The sequence below is a fragment of the Penaeus chinensis genome, chromosome 31 (genome assembly GCF_019202785.1).
Source record: "Penaeus chinensis breed Huanghai No. 1 chromosome 31, ASM1920278v2, whole genome shotgun sequence".
NCBI classification, from domain to species: Eukaryota; Metazoa; Arthropoda; class Malacostraca; order Decapoda; family Penaeidae; genus Penaeus; species Penaeus chinensis.
Genome location: NC_061849.1, coordinates 464 through 14,340, shown reverse-complemented (window position 1 = coordinate 14,340; position 13,877 = coordinate 464). Strand labels below are relative to the sequence as shown.

The following is a 13,877-nucleotide window of genomic DNA, read 5'->3' as shown; positions in this document are numbered from 1 at the left end:
AATCAAAACAATCGCTTTTACCCAAAAGCGAGTCCCCCTCTCCACTTAACAACATGGGGAAAGTTTGTACCCTCCGGGTTTATCATTTAAATTGTAACCCCAAATGCATATTGCTAACTCCCCATTTTATTGTACCCGACCTGGAAATTTTTAACCCAAGAAAGAGAATAGGAATCCTTGCCTCTAGAAACTTTTACCCAAGCAGAAAAAAGGAAAATCCTTTGCTTTCCCTAAAAAATTACCCAAATGCAAAAAAAAATGGAAACCCCCTTCCCTCCTAGAAACTTTCCCCCAAGCAGAAAAAAATGGAAACTTTTATCACTCAAAAACTTACCCAATGCAGAAAGAATAGGGAAACCTTTAAACATCCAAAAACTTCCCCAAATAAAAATGCCACCGAGAATGTAAAAGGTGTAAGATTAATAGTATATGATAAATAAATGTCCCATGTAGACATAGGTTGCTTGTGATCATTGTATTTTTGCCTTAGGTAAATGTCCCATTTGTCAAGAACATACCAATATATACCCAAAAAGTTTTTCATTTTTTTGAATATAATATAATATATATATATTATTATAATATATATATATATATATAATACATACCTAAAGACGAAACTATTATATAAAATTTATGATAAAAACATATGATAATTTATATATCCTGTGAGTAAAACGATTTCTGATAAACGTATAATAAAATATTATTTGATGCTGAGCGTATATATGATAATTAAACTACTATATTATAAATAAATATATATATATAAAATATATCAATTAAAATATATTATGCTTGACGACAGAAACAAGTCACCCTCTATCATATACATTTGACTGCATATTTATGATGAATAATAATAATAGAGATAAAGAGTTAATCCTATTTCAGAACAGAGAGAAAATACATTCAAAGAATGAAATCACAAAAGGATATTACAGATTACCCATCAACTATAGACTACTGGCTAAAGCTGGATTCTATTATATTAACAATCATATAAAGTGTTTTTTTTGTTGATTTAACAATTGATTTGAAAACTATCAAAAACATCAGATGATATTATAAAGATTCATAAGGAGAGAAGCCCCGAATGTCTGTTTGCGCAAAATCTACATTCCTTTGAAAATATTGAAAAGTTTTTTAAGCCGCCTCAGATAAATAAGGCATTTGGCCGGGGTTACGTTTTAGAATGGGAGCAGTTTCGATTAGAAACATTTATCGGTAGGCTATCGATTGGATATCTCCTATAGATTTAGCTGCTTGATGGATTTTATTATGAAGGAGACCATATTGAATGTATCTTTTGTGAAATAAAAATAAAAGACCTTGAAAAAGGCGATATAATAAGAAAAATACATCAACGTGTACCCCTAGTTGTCCTCTTATTAATGAGGAAGCATTTAGTAATGTTCCTATCGTAAAGAAGAACATTTTCAAAAAAAACTATTACATCGAGATATATATGAAATACCAGAGACGAAGATACCACAGTGATATCATAAGACACATGTATTTACATTATGAGTTGAGATTTATTACAACAGAAAAGAGACTAGCGAGCTTCAATAACTGGCCTAAATGCTTTGACCAAAAACCACAACCACAAACTCTTGCCGAAGCTGGATTCTATTATGAAGGTTTGGGTGACCGCGTTCGTTGCTTTTCCTGTTTGGGTGTTATTGGTAACTGGGAGAAAAAGGATATACCGTGGCATGAACATGCTAAATGGTATCCAAATTGTACCCATCTCCGTTTAAAGAAAGGAAAAAAATTTGTTAACAATATTCAAGATCAATATGATCCTACATTATATAAATCATGTGATATCATATGGATATAATGATGAAATTAGATATTGTCAAATGTATATTATTCATGGGATATTCTATAAATGATGTTAAAAGTACTCTTAAAAAACATATTGATGAGACCGGCTGGCCATATTTAAGTTAGAGAACCATTTATTTGTGATATTAAAAAGATAAATCCAAATATTCCTGATCCACCATCCATCATTAGACGTCTATTAAATGAAACAAAAGATGCATATATTCTGTCGATTCGATCTATAATCGAGTCCCCATCATCATCTGTGAACAATAATGGGAGAAAGCTTATATCCTCCTGGTTTATCAGTTTTTAAGCAATTTGTGTGAAACAATGAAACCCCTACATCTCAGTACCTGTATCTGGAATAGACAAACCATATATAATCGTACCTCCTTCAACTCTGATAAAAGTTATACCCGACCACATGTTGATGAGTTTCCTCCACTTGTTGTACTGACCTGGATATATTGAGTATTTTCCCACCTGAAACAGAACAAGAAACTCTACCCAATATAGAGAATATGGAAATCCTTGCATCTCAAGAAACTCTACCCAATATAGAGAATATGGAAATCCTTGCATCTCAAGAAACTCTACCCAATATAGAGAAACATGGGAAATCCTTGCATCTCAAGAAACTCTACCCAATATAGAGAATATGGAAATCCTTGCATCTCAAGAAACTCTACCCAGAGCAAATAATATAGAAAGTTTACTTGAACAAATTCAGAAAGATCATATATGATAAAATATGTATGGTTAATAATATATGTATAATGTATCTTCCGTGTAAACATATGGTTGCCTGTGAATATGTACTTATAAGTTGAAGTATTGTCCCATTTGTCGACAAGATAATATATTATATAATTAAATCCTATCACATCTTGATTTATATATATTAAAATAAATATATATATATATATATATATATATATATATATATATATATAATATTATATATATAAAATGTGTATGAGTTATAATATATATATATATATAAATATATATATATATATATTATTAATCTTCCGTGTAGACATATGGTTGCTTGTAAATATTGTACTATTCACTTGAAAAAATGTCCCATATATAATTGAAATTGTATATGAATAAACAAGTATATATATTATATATATAAATATATATATTATATATATATATATTTGTTTTATAAATATACAACATTCATCAAGATAAATAAAATATTTGTATATTATGATATAATTGTTTTTATATACTTTACCAGAGTTGGAATATAAAGAAGAAACAAAAATTATTTGAACATAACACATCGTATATAAACAAGAGAGAATATGGAAATAATATATTATTCATCAATGGGGGGATTATTGAATGCACTAACAGAAGCTGGATATCCAATATCGAGAAACGATTTGTCTGAAAGAAATATTGAATCCTCATACGGAAACGATGGAGTAGTATTAACACATGCATCCGAAGAGGCTCTTTGTTTAACACTATACTGTGCATTAGGATTATTATTAGAAAAGGGTATAAATGTAAAATTGAGTAAATCTAAAGCTGATTACCTGTTAAACTTCCCTGCTGTTAAAATTGAAATTAGACCCAACCGTGAAAACAATACTATTGTAAGGGAAGAGTGTATAAAAATGACAATATTACTGTCAGAGATATGAACGTCAATGATATCCATAATGGTGGAAAAGAATATTCATATCAAAATAAAACACAATACAATAATGCATTGAAATCAATCATCATCGAAAGTCAAGGACGAGGATTAAAGGCCCGCGATATACTTTCCACTACATTATATATAGACTCGTATGATAGAAACCGGCTACCGGATATTATCGCAGATATTGCTAATTATCCTCTAAAGTTCTTTAGAGCAATAATATTAAGAGGGAAACGACTTTGAAATCTTATTTTTTTTAAACTAATATTAAAAGAGGAACACGACCTTATTCCTTAATTTAAAATGTCAAACACTATATTCGATACCAATTATAAAATCTTATTCTTTGGTAAAGATGTGACTCAAGATATACAAATGATAAAAATAAAATATCTCTCATCATTACTTGTATCCATAATCAAGGTAATGATAATTTGTTATTCTTAAAGAATAATAAAACATACTCTGTAAGCAATGTTATGAAATTAACATCATATACTAAAGGTGATGAAAATTGCTTTACAGATGATTTATTACATGAAAATGCAATCAGCATATTAACATTTGCTATTTTAAATAAAGGCTGGAATAAAGCTACTATAAGAACTATAGAAAATGAAATGATTAAGAAATGTTTTCATCTGCACTATATTACCAAAGAAGAATATAAATACCTAAATAAAAAATACAAGAAGAAGAATAAGGAGATCTCTAGTGATACAATTACATATATATTAGATTTTTTGTGGAATAAATGTTGTTTTAATAAGTTATATAGCGATAGACATTTGAAAAAGAAAAAAACACTCCTCAGATTAATACAAAAATGTAAGTTATCATTATCCTTGGATATTTTGATTAAACATGATTTATCATTTTTTAGTTTACCGATTGCAGCCGGTATTGTAGTTTATGAATATCTTACACAAAATAATACAAATTTACAATTAGTAAAGGATGCGGCAAGACTATTAATATCCAAAGAAAAATATCTTCAATATTCCAAGGCGACAGATAATCCTATTTTGATTGATGCAAAAAATAAAAATATGAGTCTTAGTTTTACTAACAAGAAAAATGAAACAAACTGTGCATTGTTATTATGTAAATCCATGTCTATAGATTATTGTCCTGAAAAGGATACGAAAAGTAAAATATTTAATCTCAAACGACTCTTCAGTATCATTGACATTGACAATAACAAATTTAGGAATTGTCTAGGTACCGTATATGATAATATAGATGTAAGCGATTTACTTCCTAATATTACGCATGGAAGTAAATCGCTAGACTGGTATTCAAAACTTGATAAAAATATGGATGCTAAAATGATTATTCCCGACAAGAATGACGAACATGTCTATATGAACGGAATCATTAAGAATGATAATATATCTACTAATATAAATCGAAATACAATTCAAGAACACATATATGACGATATTGATGAACATGTTTATATTGATATGAATAGGAAGATAAATAATAATAATTATATGTTACTATCAGCCAATGAACAGAAGGTATCTGAAAAAAAGGATTATTATAAAACAAAGGATACCGAACAATACAAGGACCCGAGACAAATAGCCCCTAACACGACTTACGATGTACCCAAAAGTATTTATCGTATACCAAACCCTATATATTATCATTCTAACACTTTACCCAGAAAAAGTAAAATTTGCCAGATGGAATCGATAACATGTACACCTTCAATAACATCACATGGTTCTCACTATGATATACCTAAAATACCAACAAGTATCTATGACTGTAAAAGATTTATGATTCAATGTCCCATGTGTCAAAAATATAACATACCATCGTGTATTATCAAATGTAATGAATGTCAGATAAAATTAGAAAATTCTCATTAAATACCAACGATATATAATCATTAAATACCAACAATATATATATATATATATATATATATAAAAATGAAATATAAATTGTATACTATCCATGGGCATATAATAAATATAATGAGTATATTATAGAGTATTTATATTCATATCTTATTCATCATCTAAAACATAATCCAAATCCATATATAATTTAATATATTCATATACATATAAAAATATATCAAAGGACCGTTACAATTCACCTACTCTATAGATTTATTATTGAAACTAGTATTGAAACTAAACAAGTATCTATATAGAAATATAGTATTGAAACTAAATAAGTATCTATATAGAAATATAGTATTGAAACTAAATAAGTATCTATATAGAAATATAGTATTGAAACTAAATAAGTATCTATATAGAAATATAGTATAGAAACTAAATAAGTATCTATATAGAAATATAGTATTTAAACTAAATAAGTGTCTATACAGTATTGAAACTAAATAAGTGTCTATACAGTATTGAAACTAAATAAGTATCTATAAAGTATTGAAACTAAATAAGTATCTATAAAGTATTGAAACTAAATAAGTGACTATATAGAAATATAGTATTGAAACTAAATAAATATCTATATAAAAGTTAATATTTTGATTTCATTATTTGTATAAAATATAAAACATGAAACGAAACAATGATTGTATTGAAAAGGAAAAGGAGACCGAAAGATATCCAGATAATGATAATAAACCACCTGCCCAAAAATACTCCAAGCTGGAACTTGGGCTAGATTATGATCCTTCTAAGGACAATTATCATCCCATTAACGATGCCTTCTGGAAGCAGGGTGAAGAGTAAGAATCCTTTGTATAATGTTAATTATTTAATATTACCGTAAATGAACACACTTTTATTGGTTATATTTAAGAGGTTTAATTACATATTTACAATTTCAGGACACCTTATATGGCTCTAGTCAACACTATGAAATTGATTGAAAAAAACAAACGGTCGTTTGAAGATTATTGAGACATTGGCAAATTTCTTCAGATCTGTTATTGTCTTGTCTCCAGATGATTTATTATGTTGTGTCTACCTATGTCTCAATAAAATAGCACCTGCCTTTGAAGGTATGTTGAAGTTTGTAATATATAAAAAAATAATAAAATATTTGATCTATTCATTGATAGAATATATATATATATATATATATATATATATATATATATATATATATATATATATATATATCCAACAAGTATATTCTTTTTTCTTAGGCACCGAGCTGGGTATAGGAGAAAATATTCTTATGCGAGCAATTGCCCAAGCTTCAAGACATAGTATTGAGAAGATTAAACAAGATAGAAAACAGAAAGGTGATCTCGGTATTGTTGCTGAACAATGCCATTCGACTGAAAGAATCACAAATATGCCAAATTTGACAGTAAAAGATCTCTTTGACCAGCTGAAAGAAATTGCATCTCTAGCTGGCAATGATGTAGGTTATATAAATTTATATATTTTAAACTAAATATAACATCATTTATATACATACATACATATATATATATATATATATATATATATATATATATATATATATATTATATATATAATATTGAAGCAAGATATATTCTATATCCTCATACAGGCTCACGGTAAAAAGATTGACAAGATAAAGGATATATATATTGCCTGTCGAGCTTCCGAATCCCGTTATCTTGTCCGATCTCTCAATGGAAAACTTCGCATTGGTTTGGCCGAGAAGTCGGTTCTGCAGGTGGGTTTATGGTTTAATCAAAGTCAACATTACCAAATATTGTATATTATATTATTTATAAAGTCTTAGACATTAATATTATAACCTTTTTTATAATATTAAATATTTTTTTTCAGGCCATAGCCCAAGCTAACTACCTTACACCTCCAGGTCAAAAATATCCACCGAATATTATTAATGCGGGCAAAACAATAGGTTCAAAACAGTTAAAAAAACAATTTGAAAAGTACGGTACAATACTAAGCACGATCTACAAGTAAGAATTGTGATCAATGTTTAATTATATAAAAAAAAATGTTAGCACTTTTAAAAGTGTCATTGGTTGTTATATGGTACAGTATTTTAATATATAATATTTTTCAAGTTACTATATATTAAATATCCATATTTAATATATATATATATATATATATATATATATATTATATCTCATTTTCAGTGAATTCCCTTCATATGATAAGATCATACCAATCCTTTTAACCGAAGGGATTGAGGAACTCCCCAAATACTGCTCCCTTACCCCTGGAATTCCATTGAAATCGATGTTAGCTCATCCTACTACTGGAATTTCTGAAGTCTTGAAGCGTTTTGAGAATGTCAAGTTTACTTGTGAATTCAAGTATGATGGGGAGAGAGCACAGGTATATATATGTTTACTTCTAATAAATTAGAGTTTGTTTTATATAACCACCTTTTTTAATTAAATTTATATCTATTCGTTTATATTATATATGTATATATATATATATATATATTACAGATCCATTTAAAGGATGATGGTACAATCAATATATATAGTAGGAATCAAGAAAATAACACAACCAAATATCCCGATGTTATTTCCATCTTGAGAAATGTATTGGGAAAAGATGTTAAATCATGTATCATTGACGCGGAGGTTGTGGCTTGGATAAAGAAAACCAGCAAATCTTACCCTTCCAAGTCCTAAGTACCAGAAAGAGAAAGGTAATATATACATTTAACTTTACAATTATATATACATATATAGAAATCCCATAAAATATTACAAATATAAAACTCGAATATAATCTAAAAAAAAATATGTTTTTTTACTTATCAGGGTGTTAATGAAAAGGATCTCAAAGTACACATATGTATATTTCCCTTTGATTTGCTTTATCTGAATGGCGAATCACTGGTCAAGAAGTCATTCGAGATACGTCGTACTCTATTACGAAATAATTTTAAAGAGAAAGAAGGGAGATTTATCTTTGCAAAGAATATGGACTCCACTAATACAGAAGATATTGAAGAATTTATGGAGGAATCCCTTAAAGGTGAATCTACTTTATTCCATTCGCATGGGAAAACATGATATTATAAATCAACATATTATCAAAATCACTATTGCTAATATATAAATGTGAATTTTCAGAAAAATGTGAGGGTCTCATGATCAAATCTCTGGATGTGAATGCTATTTACGATATAGGAAAACGATCACACAAATGGTTAAAATTGAAGAAGGACTACCTTAATAGAGTATGTCTCATGTTTTTTTTTTCATATATATATAAACTTGTTAGTTCTTGTATATTACATCGATTGTCATTTAATCATGTATAATATATATATATATATATATTATATAATATATTATATATATATATATACAAATTAACTGGTAATAATTCCAGATGGGGGATACAATTGATGTTGTGGTCATTGGAGGCTATTTAGGCCAAGGCAAGCGCACTGGGCAATATGGAAAGTTTCTTGTAGCTTGCTATGATGAAACTAAAGACAAATTCCAGTCTTTGTGCAAGGTATGTTGTTTTTTCTTAATATCCTCAATATTGATATACAAATGAGTATGAAATTCATATTTGAAATATCAATTTTACATTTCAGATTGGTACGGGTTTTACAGAACAAAATTTACAAGAATGTTAAACCCTTTTCCAAACAATACATTGTAGAAAAACCAATGACTAATTATAGGTTTGTATTTAGGTTATTATATAGACCGTATCATTTTATATTTTTAATGAATAATTTTTACTGTGGTATGAATTGAACAAGTATATATTTCTTTTAAAAAATTGATATGAATATATTCTTCATTATATTCTAGTTATGAAAATGGTACTGGTCCTGATCACTGGTTTAAGCCTGTGAAAGTTTGGGAGATTAAGTGTGCAGATCTTTCCCTTTCACCTATAATACAAAGCTGCAGTAGGACTGGTATGTTTTTAAACGAATATTAAAATTATTTAATAGAGATATTGTTATATTTTAGAAAAAAAACAAATATTATTTCTAATGGTGATATTTAATTTTATACTTATAGGTTGATCCAGAAAAGGGCATTTCTTTGAGATTTCCAAGATTTGTAAGAATTCGTGATGATAAAAATCCTAAAGAAATCACAAATGCAGTACAGGTAAAGAAAAATGAAAACATAGCCAAAAATATAATAATATATATATATATATATATATATATAATATATATATATATATATATATATAAATTATTATTGCAATATAACCATAAATATTATTCTTTCAATTTTAATATTTCTCTTTTTTTCAGATTGCAGACCTCTACAATAACCAATACCAGATGAAAAATAATAAAGAAATAAAAATAGATAATATAATATTAATGGAATATCCAGTATATGACTGGAATATCCAATATATGAATATATATGACTCTATGGTCCTAAGGGTTCATATTATGAAAAGTAAATAGATATTATAAAGATTTGAGAAACGTATTTTAATATAATTGACATGAATATAATAAAGATATAAAAACATATATTAATATAAATGACACGAATATAATAAAAGATTTAAAATCATATATTTAATATAAATGACACTAAAATATTTAAAAACATATATTTAATATAAATGACACGAATATAATAAAAGATTTAAAATCATATATTTAATATAAATGACACGAATATAATAAAGATTTAAAAACATATATTTGTAATGTAAATGAAATGAATATAATAAAGATTTAATAAATATGCTTGTAATATAAATTACATGAACATAATAAAGATTTAAGAAATATATTTGTAATGTAGGTTGGGGATGAATTCACTGATATTGTAAATATAGAAACTAATCATTTGTATGATTAATATAAATATTATTATATTTCCATATAACTATAATAGATATAGATATAGATATATATATATTATATGACAAGCAAATCAAAGACAAGTTCTATAAACAATGAGGGGGTGAACCTTTTTCATTATCTGTCGATCAGTATATATCGGTTATTGAATAACTGTATAATTACCAAGAGGTAAAGATATAAAATTCCTAAATACTGAGATATATATATATATAATATATATCAATTGGTATATAACGATAAGATTCAAAAGATGTATAGAACAAGAAGAGAAAAATATCTGGAACAGCGTGAGAAGATAAGAGATGATCACAACAAAATGTTGATAGAGCTAAACCAAGTTAAGAAAAGGTGGACAGAATATAATACAAGTCTTTATTCAGAAGCGAATACAATAAAAAGACCAACATGGAGGAGATATATGATCGAGGGGCCAATAACGAGTAAAGAGATTAAACATGCAATAAAAAAGATAGAGATGGAAAATGAAATACTATATGATTATGTTTCTCTTGAAACAATTCAATCTTTAAAAGATTGTGACTTATGTTGTATATTGTTAATTATGTATATGATTCGAAAGTCCTTTTTGAGGAACTACTCGAGTCTAATCCTCACGGTCCTACCCAAAAGATCTGAAACTATAAATGATAAAGTTGACAAGAGTCATTATTCTAATGAGTTATGTAACGAAAATCGTTTTAAGAGTAATATTTACTCGGAATTTAGAACAATCATTAGAAAAAAGGGACACAGATGAACAGTTTGGATATAGATTTGAAAAAGAAACAAGAAATGCAATTTTCTGTTTGAGAATGTTAATAGAAAAATCCATTGAAAACAAAAAGACTTGTATATATGTTATATGAACTATGTGAAGCCGTTCACCTGTATAAAGTATGATAAACTGAAAGAATTGCAAGAGAAACTAGAGATCGATAGAAGAGATCGTAAATTAATAAGTAGCCTATACCATGATAAAAAATTTGCCATCCAATTTCCAAAGAGAATTGGATGACTGGGTAGAGATAAAGAAAGACTGTGAGTTATCACCAGATTTATTCAACATGTATAGCGAAGAAGCCTCTCGAATAAAATAAGGGCATGGCGAGGGTCGATTTAGAGGGGACGAACTATAACAACTTTAGATATGCAGATAACATTGTTTTGATTGCAGACAGTGAAGAAAAACTTCAGAGAATATTGGATATTGTAACGAAGGAAGTGAGCGAGTGGGATCAAAGATAAAATACCAGAAAATGCCATGTGATGGCGACTAGCAAGAAAGTACATATAACCGGAATGTTGTGTCACAGTAAACGGAGTACTAATTAAACAAGTGGATCATTTCAAATATTTAGGCAGTTGGATAACATCGGCATGGTAGATCAGATACGGATATCAAATACCAGGATCAATTTAGCCAAAAAAGCATTATGGACATGAGAGAGATATTTTATACAAAATAATCTAAACCTGGAAAATAAAATATTTTTATTGAACCATTATATATGGCCAGTATTGTTGTATGGATGCGAGTCGTGGACGATAACTAAACAAAATGGAAAAAAGGCTTGAAGCAAATAGAAAAATGGTTTTATAAAAAAATGATAAATAAAACAAAGATGCCGGATGAAGACATTTTGGACTCGATGGAAATAAAAGACAGCTACTAGATAAGACCAGGTTAATAGATAAGATCAGGTTAACGCAATGGAATTTTATTGGAATGAACTGTTGGAGAGAGGGAGGGATAGAACAAAAAATATCATGGAAACTGAAATGGCAGGAAAAAGAGCCAAGGGTAGACAAAGATCTAAGATGTTAGACTGGATAACGAATGAATTCAATGTTAAAGATGGAGAGCAGTTTGGGTATAATTTAAGATTAGTTGGAAAAGATTGAGAGAGGGAGGGAGGAGTGAACTAATATAATCCATCTTATACATTATTCTATAATGATAATATATATGTATATATATAATAATAATATCTATATGTATTAATATATAAATAATAATATATATATAATAAAATATAATAATAAATATATATATATATAAAATAAAGATATAAACGTGAAAAGTCATTATCATCAACTTGTATGTCAATCAAGTTAATAAATATATAATAAATATGTATATGTAAATAAAAAACAAGAGTATAAAACACAATTTTTTTATTTTAAAACAAAATATAATATTATTGGTAAATGTAGTCGTATTTGTGACCTTATAGATTTAGTCAATGGCTAGTCGCTATTTGTGGGCCTTATAGACTCATAAATTTTTTTAGTCAATGTTTCGGAATTATAAAACCATCATGATTGTAAATATCCTCTAGTTCCTGTCCTCCTTTTGTTCTATTATATTTAGAGTTTGGTACTCTTCTCTTGTTGATGTTACCTTGAAATACCTTTTTAATGAGTAGAAGATGTTGAGGTTTAAATTTACTATCACGTTTTTTATATATTATAGGATATCCTCATCCATAGTATTATTATTATTATTGTTATTATTATCATGGATAATACTAGTATTATTATTATTATTATTATCATGGATAATACTAGTGCCAGGTATAACACTATTATTAACATTTAAATTGTCGGCAATATCTTCATTTCTATCAGCCGTATTGGTAGCGGTAGATATAATGATATCGTCATCAACGATATTTTCATTGTTGATAGGTTCCTCTTCGGCGGTCTCGATATTGTTGTCGTTTTCATCCCGTTTCTTTCAGCTGGTCCCGCAACATTCGCGACAGGTGATTGGCCGTGTCGAGAGCGTGCCGATCGCGCTGCATGGCCTTTGTAGTCGCGTTTGGCGGTCTTTACGCTGTGCTTGAGCAGCGACGCGGTCGCCTCCTGAATCCGATCGTCGCCCGCGCTGTGAACCTGCGTGGTCAGAAACTTCTCACGCTCGCTATAAAGCAAGTCGGGCAGGAGTCGTACCCCTCGAAGAATTTCCGCATGAAACGCTGAATGTTGGCCAGGGAAAAGGGCGTTTCCGCGGTTCGTCGAGAAAACGTAGTCCGACTTCCATGCCCTGTGCCGAATAAAGCTGACCCGCATGCCGTGCTCGGTGGCGGTTAGTCCAATCTGGTAGGGACCGTACAGCGACGATGTCTTGTGCTGCTTGACTTTGACGATGACGCCGTCGGACGTGTCGATCGCCTCCAGCACTTCGCTGACGAGCAGGTTTCGCACGACGCCCGTTCTCGCTCCCGCTCTGATGATCAGGGGCCAGGCGAGCGCGGCGTGGATCAGGTCGATACTGCATTCGGCCAGGGTCGCTCGCGGTCGTTCGATCAGGCCGTTCACGACATCCCGATGCTATCGCACAGCGGATCAAGGGTCCCATCTCGCCGATCGTGGGCACGTACTCGGCCACCTTTTCCCATTCATGTTTCTCCAGGTCGCCCCTCTTGCGGCACAATCTGAATAGAAGCGTGTTCCGCGCTTGTCACTCGCACAGGGGATGGTTGACCACGGCCACACGCCCATTCGAGAAACGCTTGAAGAATGTCCCATGAATTGACGTTGATGCTCATGGTGCTTGAAGCGCCGCCTACCCGCTCCAGCGCGGCGTACAACAGCCGTAAAGAATCGT

General features: G+C 29.5%; 1 pseudogene; it reads left to right on the top strand.

Moving 5' to 3' along the window:
• Positions 1-53: 53 nt before the first annotated feature.
• On the top strand, positions 54-10,711 carry LOC125041713 (annotated as a pseudogene).
• Positions 10,712-13,877: the final 3,166 nt, after the last annotated feature.